The sequence below is a fragment of the Oncorhynchus masou genome, chromosome 12, assembly GCF_036934945.1.
Source record: "Oncorhynchus masou masou isolate Uvic2021 chromosome 12, UVic_Omas_1.1, whole genome shotgun sequence".
Taxonomy (NCBI): domain Eukaryota; kingdom Metazoa; phylum Chordata; class Actinopteri; order Salmoniformes; family Salmonidae; genus Oncorhynchus; species Oncorhynchus masou.
Genome location: NC_088223.1, coordinates 73,992,349 through 74,007,539, shown reverse-complemented (window position 1 = coordinate 74,007,539; position 15,191 = coordinate 73,992,349).

The following is a 15,191-nucleotide window of genomic DNA, read 5'->3' as shown; positions in this document are numbered from 1 at the left end:
TAATGCTGCTGCTGCTCTCTGTTTATTAGCCATGCATAGTCACTTTACCTCTACCTACATGTACATATTACCTCAATTACCTGGACTAACCGGTACCCCCGCACATTGACTCTGTACTGGTAGCCCAGGTATATAGCCTCTCTGCTGTTATTTTATTGTTATTTTAATTTTTTTGTTAGTTGTTATTTTTTGTTTTTATATTTTATATTTATTTTTAGTATATACTTCAACACTTTTTTCTTAAAACTGCATTGTTGGTTAAGTGCTTGTAAGTAAAAGCATTTCACTGTATTTGGCGCATGTGACAAAAACAATTTGATTTGGCCACAATATCGCCTCTGACCAGAATATTGGCAGTCATATCACAAGAAGAAAAACAAGACAGCAGATATAATTTATATCCCAAATGCTTTCACTTCAGAGTAAGATACATTTTTGGCGGACGGGTGAAGAGATTAATTGATTTTATTATCTCCCCTGCTGGAACCTTCTGTCTGTGTAACATTAATATAAATAACAAAACAATAATAATACAAATGTTTTATTATGAGGACAGGAGTATGATATGACCTTATAAAATCCTGGATACAGAGGAGTGCGTGCCGCTGCCTTTTTCCTCAATTGATATTGGTGCAGTGTTGACAGAGGGACATCAGCTACAACACACATTGCAATTAAATGGCTCCCAGAGCAGCTGTGAATGGTCCATTGAAATGGGAGCTCCATTTGAAGAACGTTGGGGGCTGTAAATGGTGGAGCAGGGTGACTCAGGCCATTACAAAGCCACAATTTCCACCGTGGCGCTCGCTATCAACTAAAGAAGTGAAAGCAGGCCCCCGATGGGGAAGCAATGGGGCTATGTTACAGTGGTTGAGGAAAATTAATGGATAGGCAACTGTGTTTACTTGCATGCCAAAGTCTTCATAGAGAGTAGTCTGTTTTAATGGCAGGGTAGGTGAACAACCTTTCTGTCCACTCCTAGCATTGAAAAGGAGAGATCTATTTCTGGTAACAGGTTATGATTAGACAGTGAGGCAGGCAGCCTTGAATACTCCAGTTCCGATGGCACCAACAGAACATTTTGTCCCTAAATTGTTTAATTCGGTAAATAACCTTTCAAAGCAAGCTTCTCTAATGCCTGCACTAACCACCAAACACCCATTATTTTCAATGTGCAATTATTAGCACAGCAGTGATTCAGCAGAGGTAATTACAAATTAGGTGGGATGCTTTATCTCAGCAATTTGTGTCCAACGACAAACCTGCAGAAGTACAACTCAATATCTGACTTTGTTTTGTCCCCTCTTCATTTTTCTTACACCCATATGTAAATGTCAGAATTACTGGCTACCCAGCAAACCAAAACTGGTTCTGTGAATGTTCATTAAGTTGTGGGAAAGCTGTAAGAGCATTCCCCCAAAAGTTCTAATAACACAAATGATGTCCAGTTGTATTGGGTTGGGGTCAATTTCAGTGTACTTCCTGAATTGACTGGAATTGAAAAATAACTTACCCCAAACCTGTTTGATGATTCTACAATGTTGGTATTAGGGTGGCAAAACATTCCTCTGATATTGCAAGAATGTTAATATAACATATGTTGATGTTCTTTTAAAGTTCCTAAAACATGTCATTATGTTGTGAGAACAGTGTGGGGACGTTACAATATATACACTCTAAAAATAAAAGGTTCCTGGAGTATCCTTTAGGGGTTCTTCAAATTGAAACTGTGGGGGAACCCCTAAAAGTTCTTAGAATAACACTTTAAGGGTTCTTCAAACAACCATGTTTTAATGGATTTTCAAAGAACCTTTTGAATAACCTTTACGGGTTAATTTTTGAACGACCCCCACTCCCATAGTATTATTATTATGCATAACAATAACACAATATTTTTGTTGTCTGTGTTTATTATGATTTTAGTGGCAAAGGAGAATAGAAATATCCAAATATGAGGTAAAGTCCCAGCAGATCCCCAAGTCCAATGGATATATCCTCTGGCGTGTTGATGTTATTGTGCTGATGTTCTCCATATCCATAGCCAGAATTATTTTGCGGTGCATGATGATTGAACAGGTTTGCTGTTATAGTCATCAGAGGTGTAGGGAGGGAGAAGTCTGTGAATCCCAAAAATAGTCATTTAACAAAACATGCACACAACAGTATTCACACCTTGGTTTTTGTGTTAAATGTGAATGAAAAAAACAGTTTGATAATGGTTTTCATACACATACTGTACCTACAAACACAGACACAAAAGTGAGCAGTTCATTCATCTGCACCCAATACAGCTAGCCTTCGACATATTCTTGTAGCCTACATATTCTTACCTCTTTGATGATTGATATCCATTGAATTGTGCCCATTTTCTGTTTTAAAATGATTTGCACAAATATGAAAAGAGAGATGGTTTCCTAAAACAATATCAATTTAGATCATATAAGGGACAAACCTTAACTTAAATTGAGGAGATCTTTACATTTTTTTTCATTTTAGTGCCTGCACCTACTTTCCTTTCAAATCTAAATGTTTCAGTTGGGTAGTTAGGTTCCAGCAAGAATCCTCACCAACTGAGGAGGTTCCTCTATGAACCCCACCTCCTATGGGGTTCTTGAAAAAACTTTTTGGTGTCACGACTTCCGCCAAAGTCAGTCGCTCTCCTTGTTCGGGCAGCGTTCGGTGGTCAACGTCACCGGCTTCCTAGCCATCGCCGATCCACTTTTCATTTTCCATTTGTTTTGTCTTTGTCTTACACACCTGGTTTCAATTCCCCAATTACTTGTTCATTATTTAACCCTCTGTTCCCCCATGTTTGTTTGTGAGTAATTGTTTATTGTATTGCGGCCCTTATTTGTGGCCTTTATTTATACAACGTGTATTGTGATAATATTGAGTAAAATTGCTTTCATTACTATTATCTGCTGTCCTGCGCTTGACTCATCTCACCAGCTACACACAGACGCTTTTCGTTTGGGGGCAATTCTCAGTGCCAAGAACCCTAAGATTATTCAAAGAATTTTGAGGATCTGAGAAGAAACCTTGTTTTTAGAAGAAACCCCTCATTTTTAGAGTGTAGGTTCCTAAAACACAAAACATGTCCAGTTGTGATGACATGCTTGCAATGATTGTATCAGAGTGTTATTCCCAAGTCTATGGAAGTTTCATTCGTGTCTTATAGATGATGAGCGATTAACATTTCTTCTTCTTCCGGTTTTAAACTAATAGACCGATGTTGGTTCAATTACTTGAGTTCCATTTAGTTATATTTTTTGTGAGCCCAACCTGCCGTTTCTCTAGAGAGAAATCCAATAATTCACATGAGAAATCAAGTCAAGGACTATGTGGGACGCTGGACTGAAGGGAGTTCTCATTAAGCAAATTAGTCGTCTGGTTCATCAGGCTTGCTTCCTAACTCTATACTATACATGCAGCTTCATTTACCCATATCTCATTTACTTTAATATTGTCTGGGCCAGTACATATGCCTCCTACCAACACAAATTACTCATCAAACGAAACAAATTTGCAAGACTAGCCACCTCCTCTAATTACCTGGCTCAATCTGCACATTTGTTTAAGAAACTCAATATCTTGTCTATTTACGACATTAATGTAAGCCAATTATACACTTTCATCTACAAATACTCATAACTCCCAGACAGTTTACCTAAACCCTTCAATGGATTCTTCCAGGTTCATTCTGAAATCCAGCCTCAGATATTGCAGCCCAAATGAATGCTTCACGGAGTTCGAGAAAAAGACTCATCTCAACATCAACTGTGCAAGGCCTTCATGGTCGAATTGCTGAAAAGAAATCATGACTAAAGGACATCAATAATAAGAAGAGACTTGTTTGGGCCAAGAAACATTAGCAATGGTTTTGAACTTTTATTTAACTAGGCAATTAATTTAAGAACACATTCTTATTTACAATGCGGGCCTACCAAAAGTCAAAAGGCCTCCTGTGGGGACGAGGGCTGATATATATATATATATAGGACAAAACACACATCGCGACAAGAGAGACAACACTACAGAAATAGAGACCTAAGACAACATAGCAAGGCAGCAATACATGACAAAAGCATGGTAGCAACACAACATGGTAGAAGCACAAAACATGGTACAAACATTATTGGGCACAGACAACAGCACAAAGGGCAAGAAGGTAGAGACAACAAACCATCACGCAAAGCAGCCACAACTGTCAGTAAGCATGTACATAATTGAGTCTTTGAATGAAGAGATTGAGATAAAACTGTCCAGTTTGAGTGTTTGTTGCAGCTCGTTCCAGTCGCTAGCTGCAGCGAACTGAAAAGACAAGGGACGTGTGTGCTTTGGGGACCTTTAACAGAATGTGACTGGCAGAACGGGTGTTGTATGTAGAGGATGAGGGCTGCAGTAGAAATCTCAGATAGGGGGAGTGAGGCCTATGAGGGTTTTATAAATAAGCATCAACCAGTGGGTCTTGCGACGGGTATACAGAGATGACCTTTTAACACAGGAGTATAGAGTGCAGTGATGTGTCCTATAAGGAGCATTGGTGGCAAATCTGATGGCAGAATGGTAAAGAACATCTAGCCGCTCGAGAGCCCCCTTACCTGCCAATCTATAAATTATGTCTCCGTAATCTAGCATTGGTAGGATGGTGATCTGAATCAGGGTTAGTTTGGCAGCTGGGGTGAAACAGGAGCGATTACGATAGAGGAAACAAAGTCTAGATATAACTTTAGCCTGCAGCTTGGATATGTGCTGAGAGAAGGACAGTATACCGTCTAGACATACACCCAAGTACTTGTATGAGGTGACAACTTCAAGCTCTAAGCCCCCAGAGTTAGTAATCACACCTGTTGGGAGATGGGCTTTCTTCTTAGATCGGTCTGATCAGTCCAAAATTGTGATTTTGATTCCAACCGCTGTGTCTTTGTGAGACGCAGAGTAGGTGAACAGATGATCTCCACATGTGTGGCTCACACCATGAAGCATGGAGGAGGAGGTGTGATGGTGTGGGGGTGCTTTGCTGGTGACACTGTCATTGATTTATTTTGAATTCACGGCACACTAAACCAGCATGGCTATCACAGCATTCTGCAACGATATGCCATCCCATCTGGTTTGCACTTAGTGGGACTATAATTTGTTTTCAACACACCTCCAGTGCTGCATCAGATGACCTGGACTCCACAATCACCCGACCTCAACCCAATTGAGATGGTTTTGGATGAGTTGAACCACAGAGTGAAGGAAAAGCAGCCAACAAGTGCTCAGCATGTTTGGGAACTACTTCTAGACTTTTGGAAAAGCATTCCAGGTGAAGCTGGATGTGAGAATGCCAAGAGTGTGCAAAGCTGTCATCAAGGCAAAGGGTGGCTACTTTGAAGAATCTCAAGTATAAATATACTTGTTTAACACTTTTTTTGGTTACAACATGATTCCATATGTGTTATCTCATAGTTTTGATGTCTTCGCTATTATTCTACAACGTAGAAAGTTGTAAAAAAAATAAATAACAATTTAATAAGTAGATGTGTCCTAACCTTTGACTGGTACTGTAAATGTAAGCAGAGTAAAAGTGACTGTCAGCAGGATAAATTATCATGTAAATAGTAGCAGCAGCGTATATGGTGAGTGTGTTGTGTGTGTGTTCATACTTGTGTGGGCGTCAAGATGTGTGGGTGTAGGTGCGTGTCAAAGGTAAAATGGGGCGTGCTTATATTTGTCCTGTGTGTGTCAAATCAAATCAAATCAAATTTTATTTGTCACATACACATGGTTAGCAGATGTTAATGCGAGTGTAGCGAAATGCTTGTGCTTCCAGTTCCGACAATGCAGTAATAACCAACAAGTAATCTAACTAACAATTCCAAAACTAATTTCTTATACACAGTGTAAGGGGATAAAGAATATGTACATAAAGATATGAATGAGTGATGGTGCAGAGCAGCATAGGCAAGATACAGTAGATGGTATTGAGTACAGTATATACATATGAGATGAGTATGTAAACAAAGTGGCATTGTTAAAGTGGCTAGTGATACATGTATTACATAAGGATGCAGTAGATGATAGAGTACAGTATATACGTATACATGAGATGGATAATGTAGGGTATGTAAACATTATATTAGGTAGCATTGTTTAAAGTGGCTAGTGATATATTTTACATCCTTTCCCATCAATTCCCATTATTGAAGTGGCTATTGAAGTTGAGTCAGTGTGTTGGCAGCAGCCACTCAATGTTAGTGGTTGCTGTTTAACAGTCTGATGGCCTTGAGATAGAAGCTGTTTTTCAGTCTCTCGGTCCCAGCTTTGATGCACCTGTACTGACCTCGCCTTCTGGATGATAGCGGGGTGAACAGGCAGTGGCTCGGGTGGCTGTTGTCCTTGATGATCTTTATGGCCTTCCTGTAACATCGGGTGGTGTAGGTGTCCTGGAGGGCAGGTAGTTTGCCCCCGGTGATACGTTGTGCAGACCTCACTACCCTCTGGAGAGCCTTATGGTTGTGGGCGGAGCAGTTGCCGTACCAGGCGGTGATACAGCCCGCCAGGATGCTCTCGATTGTGCATCTGTAGAGGTTTGTGAGTGCTTTTGGTGACAGGCCAAATTTCTTCAGCCTCCTGAGGTTGAAGAGGCGCTGCTGCGCCTTCTTCACGATGCTGTCTGTGTGAGTGGACCAATTCAGTTTGTCTGTGATGTGTATGCCGAGGAACTTAAAACTTACTACCCTCTCCACTACTGTTCCATCGATGTGGATAGGGGGGTGTTGTGTCGTCCGCAAACTTGATGATTGAGTTGGAGGCGTGCGTTGCCGCGCAGTCGTGGGTGAACATGGAGTACAGGAGAGGGCTCAGAACGCACCCTTGTGGGGCCCCAGTGTTGAGGATCAGCGGGGTGGAGATGTTGTTGCCTACCCTCACCACCTGGGGGCGGCCCGTCAGGAAGTCCAGTACCCAGTTGCACAGGGCGGGGTCGAGACCCAGGGTCTCGAGCTTGATTTTGAGCTTGGAGGGTACTATGGGGTTAAATGCAGAGCTGTAGTCGATGAACAGCATTCTCACATAGGTATTCCTCTTGTCCAGATGGGTTAGTGCAGTGTGCATTGTGGTTGAGATTGCATCGTCTGTGGACCTATTTGGGCGGTAAGCAAATTGGAGTGGGTCTCGGTGTGAGTATGTGTGTGTGAGTATGTGCGTGTGTTGGTTCATCTAGCCTTGTGGGGACCCTAAAATCCCCAAAGTCCCTACAAGGACAGACAAACAAGGGAAATTATCCCATGTCCCCATGAGGACAAAGGCTATTTTAAGCTTCTGGGTTAGGTTTAGGGTTTGGGTTAAAATTAGGGTTAGAGTAAGAGGATAGGGTTAGGAGGTAGGGTATGGGATAAGGTTAGGAGTTGGGTTTGTGTTTGTGTTAGGGTTAAGGTTAGGGTTAGGGAAAATAAGATATTGAATGGAAATCAATTTTAGGTCCCCACGAGGATAGAAGAACAAAAGGTGTGTGTGTGCGAGAGTGTCAGTGTAAGTGTGTGTGAATATGTGGTTATAGTTAGAAACCTGGAGTGTGCATAGAGTCAGTGCAGATAGTAAGTGCAGATGCCCGCGACAGATTGTGTGGTCCCTGGATCTGTCATGGATCACAGATACTGCATATAATGTAAAGAACATCCCAATGGACAAAAACTGGTTGAATCAATGTTGTTTCTATTTCATTTCAACGAGAACATTTTATGTGATGATGTTGAATCTATGTTTAAAACCGATTGGATTTGCAAAAAGTTATCAGCACACGGGAATTTAGTATTTTTTTCACTTAACTTTTAACCTAAATTGAATGATATGGTGAATTCACATTGAACTGCCATCTGTGCCCAGTGGGATGCTCTGTTGCTCAGATTCCCCCACGCGGCACCATGGTACCCAAAGAAAACGATGGACAGAGTTTCACCGAGCGTGTTTGGTATGACAGTGCAAAAACAAAAACAAAACAACAGTGAGCCAAACTGCAGAACAATTTTCAGGTGGAGGTAAACCAACAAATTCCTGTGTGCTGTATTAACTGCTAGGTAAGTGGATTGCACAAAATAATGAGGTAGAAACGACAATATTTCTCCCAGTTACAAAGCTTCAATTACACATTGTATTGAATTGTAACAAAGCAACAAAAACAGAATATGTTTAGCTAAATTATGACAACTTATAAAAGATAACCCTGCTGTATAATTTCAACAATGGTGAGGCAGGAGAAAATATTTGAAATAGACTGATTATTAAAGGCTAGCATGTACCTTTTCCTGCCAGTTGAGCCGCACAAACACTTTTGTTGAGTTCAATAGAGAATTCCACCTACCTTATTTCCTCTCAATTTTGATAATCGTTCCACCTCTTGAACCTGGTCATAGTGAGAAGTACATGTATATTGATGCTATTTAAGTTACACTTTTCGCAGGTGAAATTCTTCCTCCCTCACATAGAGCATCAGTGGTTCCATTTAGATCTAAAGAGGAAAATTATAGCTCCATTTATGGCCATAATAAAATGTGCCTTTAGAAAGTATTCATACCCCTTGATTTATTCCAAAACATTTTACAGCCTGAATTCAAAATGGATTAAAAAATATACATTTCTCACCCATCAACATACAATAAATACCCAATAATGACAAAGTGAAATCATGTTTTTAGAAATGTTTGCAGACATGTTGAAAATTAAGTACAGAAATCTCTCATTTACAATGGTCACACCCCTGAGTCAATTCATGTGAGAATCACCTTTAGCAGTGATTACAGCTGTGAGTCTTTCTGGGTAAGTTTAAGAGCTTTGCACCCCTAGATTGTACAATATGTGCACATTATTCTTTCAAATATTATTCAAGATTTGTCAAGTTGGTTGTTGATCATTGCTAGACAGCCATTTTCAAGTCTTGCCATACATTATCAAGCTGATTTAAGTCAAAACTGTAACTAGGCCACTCAGGAACATTCAATGTTATCTTGGTAAGCAACTCCAGTATATATTTGGCCTTGTCTTTTAGGTTACTGTCCTGCTGAAAGGTGCGTTCATCCCCCAGTGTCTGGTGAAAAGCAGACTGAACCAGGTTTTCCTCTAGGGTTTTGCGTGTGCTTAGCTCATTCCGTTTCTTAACTATTACAAGTATTCCCATAACATGATGCAGCCACCACTATGATTGAAAATATGGAGAGTGGTACTCAGTAATGTGATGTATTGGATTTTCCCTAAACATAACACTTAGTATTCAGGACAAAAAGTGAATTGCTTTGCCCCATTTAATGCAGTATTACTTTAGTGCCTTGTTGCAAACAGAATGCATGTTTTGTAATACTTGTATTTCTTCTTTTAACTTTGTCAGTTAAGTTAGTATTGTGGAGTAACTACAATGTTGTGGATCCATCCTCAGTTTTAAAGTCACCAATGGCCTCATGGTGAAAACCCTGAGCGGTTTCCTTCCTCTCCGGAGTTAGGAAGGATGCCAGCAACTTTGGATAGTGTATCAATACACCCAGTCACCTCAAAGTGTAATTGATAACTTCAACATGCTCAAATAGATATTCAATGTCTGCTTTTTTTTTAACCCGTCTACCAATAGGTGCCCTTCTTTGTGAGGCATTGGAAAACCTCCCTGGTCTTTGTGGTTGAATTCGTGTTTGAAATTCACTGCTCGACTGAGTGACCATACATAATTGTATCTGTGGGAAACAGAGATGAGGTATTCATTGAAAAATCATGTTAAATCTGTATTATTGCACACAGAGTGAGGCTATTCAACGTATTATGTGACTTGTTAAGCACATTTTTACTCCCGAAGTTAGGGGATTGAATACTTATCTTTTCAAATTTATTAATTTTGTACAGCTTTCTAAAACATAATTCCACTTTGACATTATGGGATATTGTGTGTATGCCAGTGGCACAAAATCTCAATTTAAGCAATTTTAAATTCAGGCTGTAACACAAAATGTAAAAAGAGTCAAAGGGGTATGAATACTTTCTGAAGGCACTATTGTGTACTGTTTTACCTGTCGCAATGTTAAACATTCCATCCATTTTGGTAGTTTTTCATATATCTGTGTGCCAGCAGTAAGTGCAAACATGGAAATAGTAATTGTGTGTCAAAACTATAGAGTAAAATCACAGTCAGAAATGTGAGTGAAAAATAACACTTTGCTCATGCAGTGCTTCTGTTCTTCCAGGCGAAGTAAAAGCCAGGGGAACTGGTGCTCATGCCTTGAAATGAAATCTCCGACCAACACATGTGGATCATTATGGAATCCTCCTGACAGGGGGCTCCAAGTTTAACACGTCCCCCTCCCCTTCTCCTCCTCCGCAACCACAAGTGTCTTTATGTCTCAGGACAGCAGATGATGCCACATGACATCTGTGCTGGGCTTTAGCAGCCCGCTAGCAGATAGGCTTCTATCAGTGGTACAAGGTGACTTTGAGCCCTGGCAGCATGACAAGCCGTTCCAGTGCCCTTGCTCAGGCAATCAAAAGCCAGGGCTTCATACAGACAACAACCCAAAGTCAACATCTGCAGTAGGCTGTCGCGAGAGATTGCCGCTGAGAGTAGGGGTGAAACTTCACCACAAGACACCTTGATTGTGGGGGCAGCAGTGGTGAGAGCTGCTGTGTAGTTTGGAGAGATATAGACTTACCTTGAATCTCTTGCAGTATTGTCCAACAGTGGGAAATGTCAAAATGTCTTGGCAAAGGAAGAATAACAACAAAATGTAAAGTATCCAAGAGCGTAGGAATGCCAATTCTACCGGAATGGCTCGGGTTCAATTTGGAGAATCAACATGGCATTGCAATTATAGTTTGAATGAAGCACAATAGTTCTAGATCTTGACGTTTGTATTGCTTTTATATAATATTTTTACACCAGTCCGTATGATTGAGTGGACACACTTTGTTTAGGAACACTCAGAGAGGGTAAATAGCTCCATTGTGTGCCAAAATTGTGTTCTTGACACAAGCATGGGCAATCTATAGGCATGGCCATGGTTGAGCAGGTACAGAAAGTGTGTTGCTGCCTGGACTTCTAAAGACTTCCACCATGGGCTCTGTTCAAAGAGAATTCAAAATGTTAGATGATAAACTATAATCAGGAAATGTCATCAGGAGTGTGTGTGTGTGTGTGTGTCTGAACTGTGTCAAACTGAGGATGCATCACGTCTTATTTCGATGTGGAAAACAATTTCCATATTCACAATTAATTCTGTATGACATCCTTCTAAAATGTTTTGCTGAATCTGTGACTAAGCAATATGGAAATATATTAACATTATACTATACTGAATTTACTATTAAACCCATAGAATCTGAGCTTTTCTGACCTTTTCAGAAGTTGTCACATTAATTGAGTCTTAATTTTAAGAGGCTCTACCAATCTTTTTATAATTTACTTAATTCATTCCAATATCCATGTTTTAATGTGCTGCTACTTGAACTTAATTTTGGTGAACTTTTAATTCTACCTTTCAGAGGAGAGGAACTATTTGTTAGGAAGTGATTCATGATAATAAGATGTAACATTTAAGCACTGGATATAGACTAAAATGTCTGTATTATCACATTAATAAAAGGTTCGTCATAAGCACAACCTAATGTTAAAGGCCCAGTGCAGTCAAAAACGTGATAACCTGTGTTTTACATATACTGAACAAAAATGTAGTGTTGGTCCCATGTTTCATGAGCTGAAATAAAAGGTTCCAGAAATTTTCCATACGCACACAACTCTTTTTACTCTCATATGTTGTGCACAAATTTCTTTACATCCCCCCCAGAATTGGCATTACGTCCAACTAGGGCTGTTACAGTGACTATATTACCGCCTGAGTCATGACCTCAGTCAAATTCCACCTGACCACCAGTCATGGTAACTAGGCTTCTCCAAGCTCTGATGCTGCTGATGGTCATTAGTAGCCTACCAAACTTGATAACTGTCTGGTACTCAGCACTAAATTGTCGCTCTAATCACTCTGACATCAATGCAAATGTTTTCGAAAATCAAATCAAACACTCAAGCCCATGTTGTGCAATATTTATATCGGCTATGTAATTGCGTAAAAAAACAGAGTTTTGATGGCCTCTATTAAAAAGAGGATCCCATCAGCTTTCTATAGACTAGGCCTACTATATTTATTTATCAACTTCCCTAATATTAAGCACATTGCTTCACTTTACAACAGGAGTATAGCCTACCTGTTTGGCATGAAAATGAACCATGGGAAAGCGTCCTCCATTCGCTATTTAAGTGCATAAACGCCAGCCCCTGTTCCGAGCAGGTGCATAATAATGGTCCATTCTAAATCCAAACTAATTTCACACAAATATTATTTAGTATATGTAAAGACAACATTAAATTAAGAAGTCTAAGGAGTGACAATAGCTTATCACTTGTGCACAGCTTGTGTAGTAAGGTGAGAAATAGCACACCTTTTTTGTGTGGCTTTTTCAAATCATCACACTGATATCTCATGTAGCTTATGTAGCTTAGCCCATAGGCCTATATATGTTTTGATAAGGTTTGATAAGGAGGGCGAAGAGGTGGGGGCTAATAGGGCAACCCTGTCTGTTCCCCTTATAGAGAGGGAACAAGGAAATAATCCCATTGGTAGCAATCCTAGCTTTAGGACAGTGATTTAATCAAGTTTACAAACACGGTGCCTAAACCTACCTTTCCAAAACGTAAAAGAGATATGGCCATTTGACCCTATCAAAGGCCTTTTTGGCATCGAGGAAGACTGCTACACTAGGTATTTTGTTTTTGTTAGCAAGGTGAATTATATCAAAGAACCTTCTGAGATTTTTGGAGGTCAATCTATTAATTATGAAGCCAGTCTGATCTGGGTTGGCCAGCAGAGGGAGCAATAACTCTAGTCTCTATGATCGCATCTTGGTGATCAGTTAACAATCTATATTAAGGAGAGAGATTGGTCTATAGAAGGCGCACTTTAGCAGGTGTTTCCCTTTCTTGTGAATGACTGTAATCACAGTTTGAGAGAAAGAGTCTGGAAAGCAGTTGTCCTCCCCATCTTCTTTTAAGTACCTCCATAAGGTAGGGTATCAACAGCTCCTTAAATTCTTTATAGAACTCTGAAGGGAAGCCATCCTCCCCAGGAGATTTATTAGAAGATAAAGATTTAATGGCCTCCAACAATTCAGGGACTGAGAACTGTTCACTCAGGCGTTCTCTGTTTTTCTCTGACAGGCATGGGAGGTTGAGAGAGGAGAGAAAATAGTCCATCTCTGATAGATCATCGCTTGATTGGGAAGTATAGATGTCCTCGTAGTATTTCTTAAAAGTATAACTCATTTCAGTAGGGTCAAAATATCTCATTAGTAAGAGTTTCTATAGCATTATTTGTCCTCTTACTTTCCTCTGATTTCAGTTACCATGCCAACACTTTGTGTGCTTTCTCTCCAAGTTCGTAGTAATGCTGTTTTGATTTAGTGATGGTCCTCTCAGCTTGATACGTGTTCAGAGTATTATATTTCTGTTTTTTATTTACCAAAAGCCTGTATAGGTCTTTAGTCTGGCCTCTTTTCAGATTCAAGGACATTCAGTTCGGCACCGTGTTTTCTCTTCAACCCTTTAGTATAGGCAATGATCTGTCCCCTCATATAGGCTTTCAATGCGTCCCAAAGAATGAAACTGTCAGGAGCAGAGGGTTTGTTTGTCAAAGTGAAAATATTGATCTTGTCTTTGATGAATACACAAAAGTCAGGTTGCTTCAGGAGTGTAGAATTTAGTCTCCATCTATATGCTCCATTTACCTTGGTAGGAATGGAGATTGATAACACCAGAGGAGAATGGTCACTAAACAATCTGGGGAGATAATTGGTATCTAACACTCTATGAAACTCTTGGGTTGTCAGCAGAAAGTTATCTATTCGTGTGTGTGTGTGTGTTGTGATGGTGTGAATAAAATCAGTAGTCCCTATCCTGTGGGTGCATCCGTCTCCAGACTTCTAGTAAATTGAGATCCTTCATGAATGACATTGTGAGCTTGGCGGCTTTGGTAAGAGGAGAGGAGAGGACCTATCAAGAACTGTATCTAAACAAAAATTGTAATCTCATGTTGCTGACACAAAAGGGGAATGTGTCTACTTATCAAAAGTGCAGTTCCTTTTGATTTTGAGTTGAAAGAGGATGCAAAAACTTGTCCTACCCATACCCTCTTTAATTTCTTGTATTCACTGGCTGTAAGATGTGCTTCTTGTAAGAACCACTACTAAAGGACACCAATAAGAAGAAAATACTTGCTTGGGCCAGGAAACAAGTTGGCCAAAAGTTTTGAGAATGACACAAATATTAATTTTCACAATGTCTGCTGCCTCAGTTTGTATGATGGCAATTTGCATATACTCCAGAATGTTATGAAGAGTGATCAGATAAATTGCAATTAAAAAAAAAAAATCTTAAAGTTTGTGAATTTTGCGGCAGAACCTTATTTATTTTCAAATATTAGTTTGTTGATCCCTTTTCGTAAAAACCAAGACTACTTTGCTTTCGAATGTCAGCATGTAGACGAAACATAAGGCCAAAAACATGACTTTGAGAAAGCCCGGCCTACAAGACCCACTCTCATCACCGCCCTCTCCTTAGTCTGAGGTCCCGGGAATCACACTTTACCCGGGGGTGCGACTTGGCCTGACGGCGCTGAAATAAACATTCTCGAGGCCATCAAACTGCTACGCTCTGAGATAGTTGAAATGAAAACGGAGGTAGTTGCTACGATTGAGGAATGAGACGGTGCCAGCAATCACATCACTCAAAAGGAGGGTGGTGTTTGGAATCATTGTTCTTCATCTGTCAACCATGGTTACCTGCAAGGAAACATGTGCCGTCATCATTGCTTTGCACAAAAAGGGCTTCACAGGCAAGGATGCTGCCAGTAAGATTGCCCCTAAATCCACCATTAATTGGATCATCAAGAACTTCAAGGAGAGCGGTTCAATTGTTGTGAAGGCTTCAGGGTGACCAAGAAAGTCCAGCAAGCGCCAGGACCGTCTCCTTAAGTTGATTCAGCTGCGGGATCGGAGCACCACCATTACAAAGCTTGCTCAGGAATGGCAGCAGGCAGGTGTGAGTGCATCTGCACGCACATTGAGGCAAACACTTTTTGAGGATGGCCTGGTGTCAAGAAGGAGGGCTGTTACGGATACAGTTA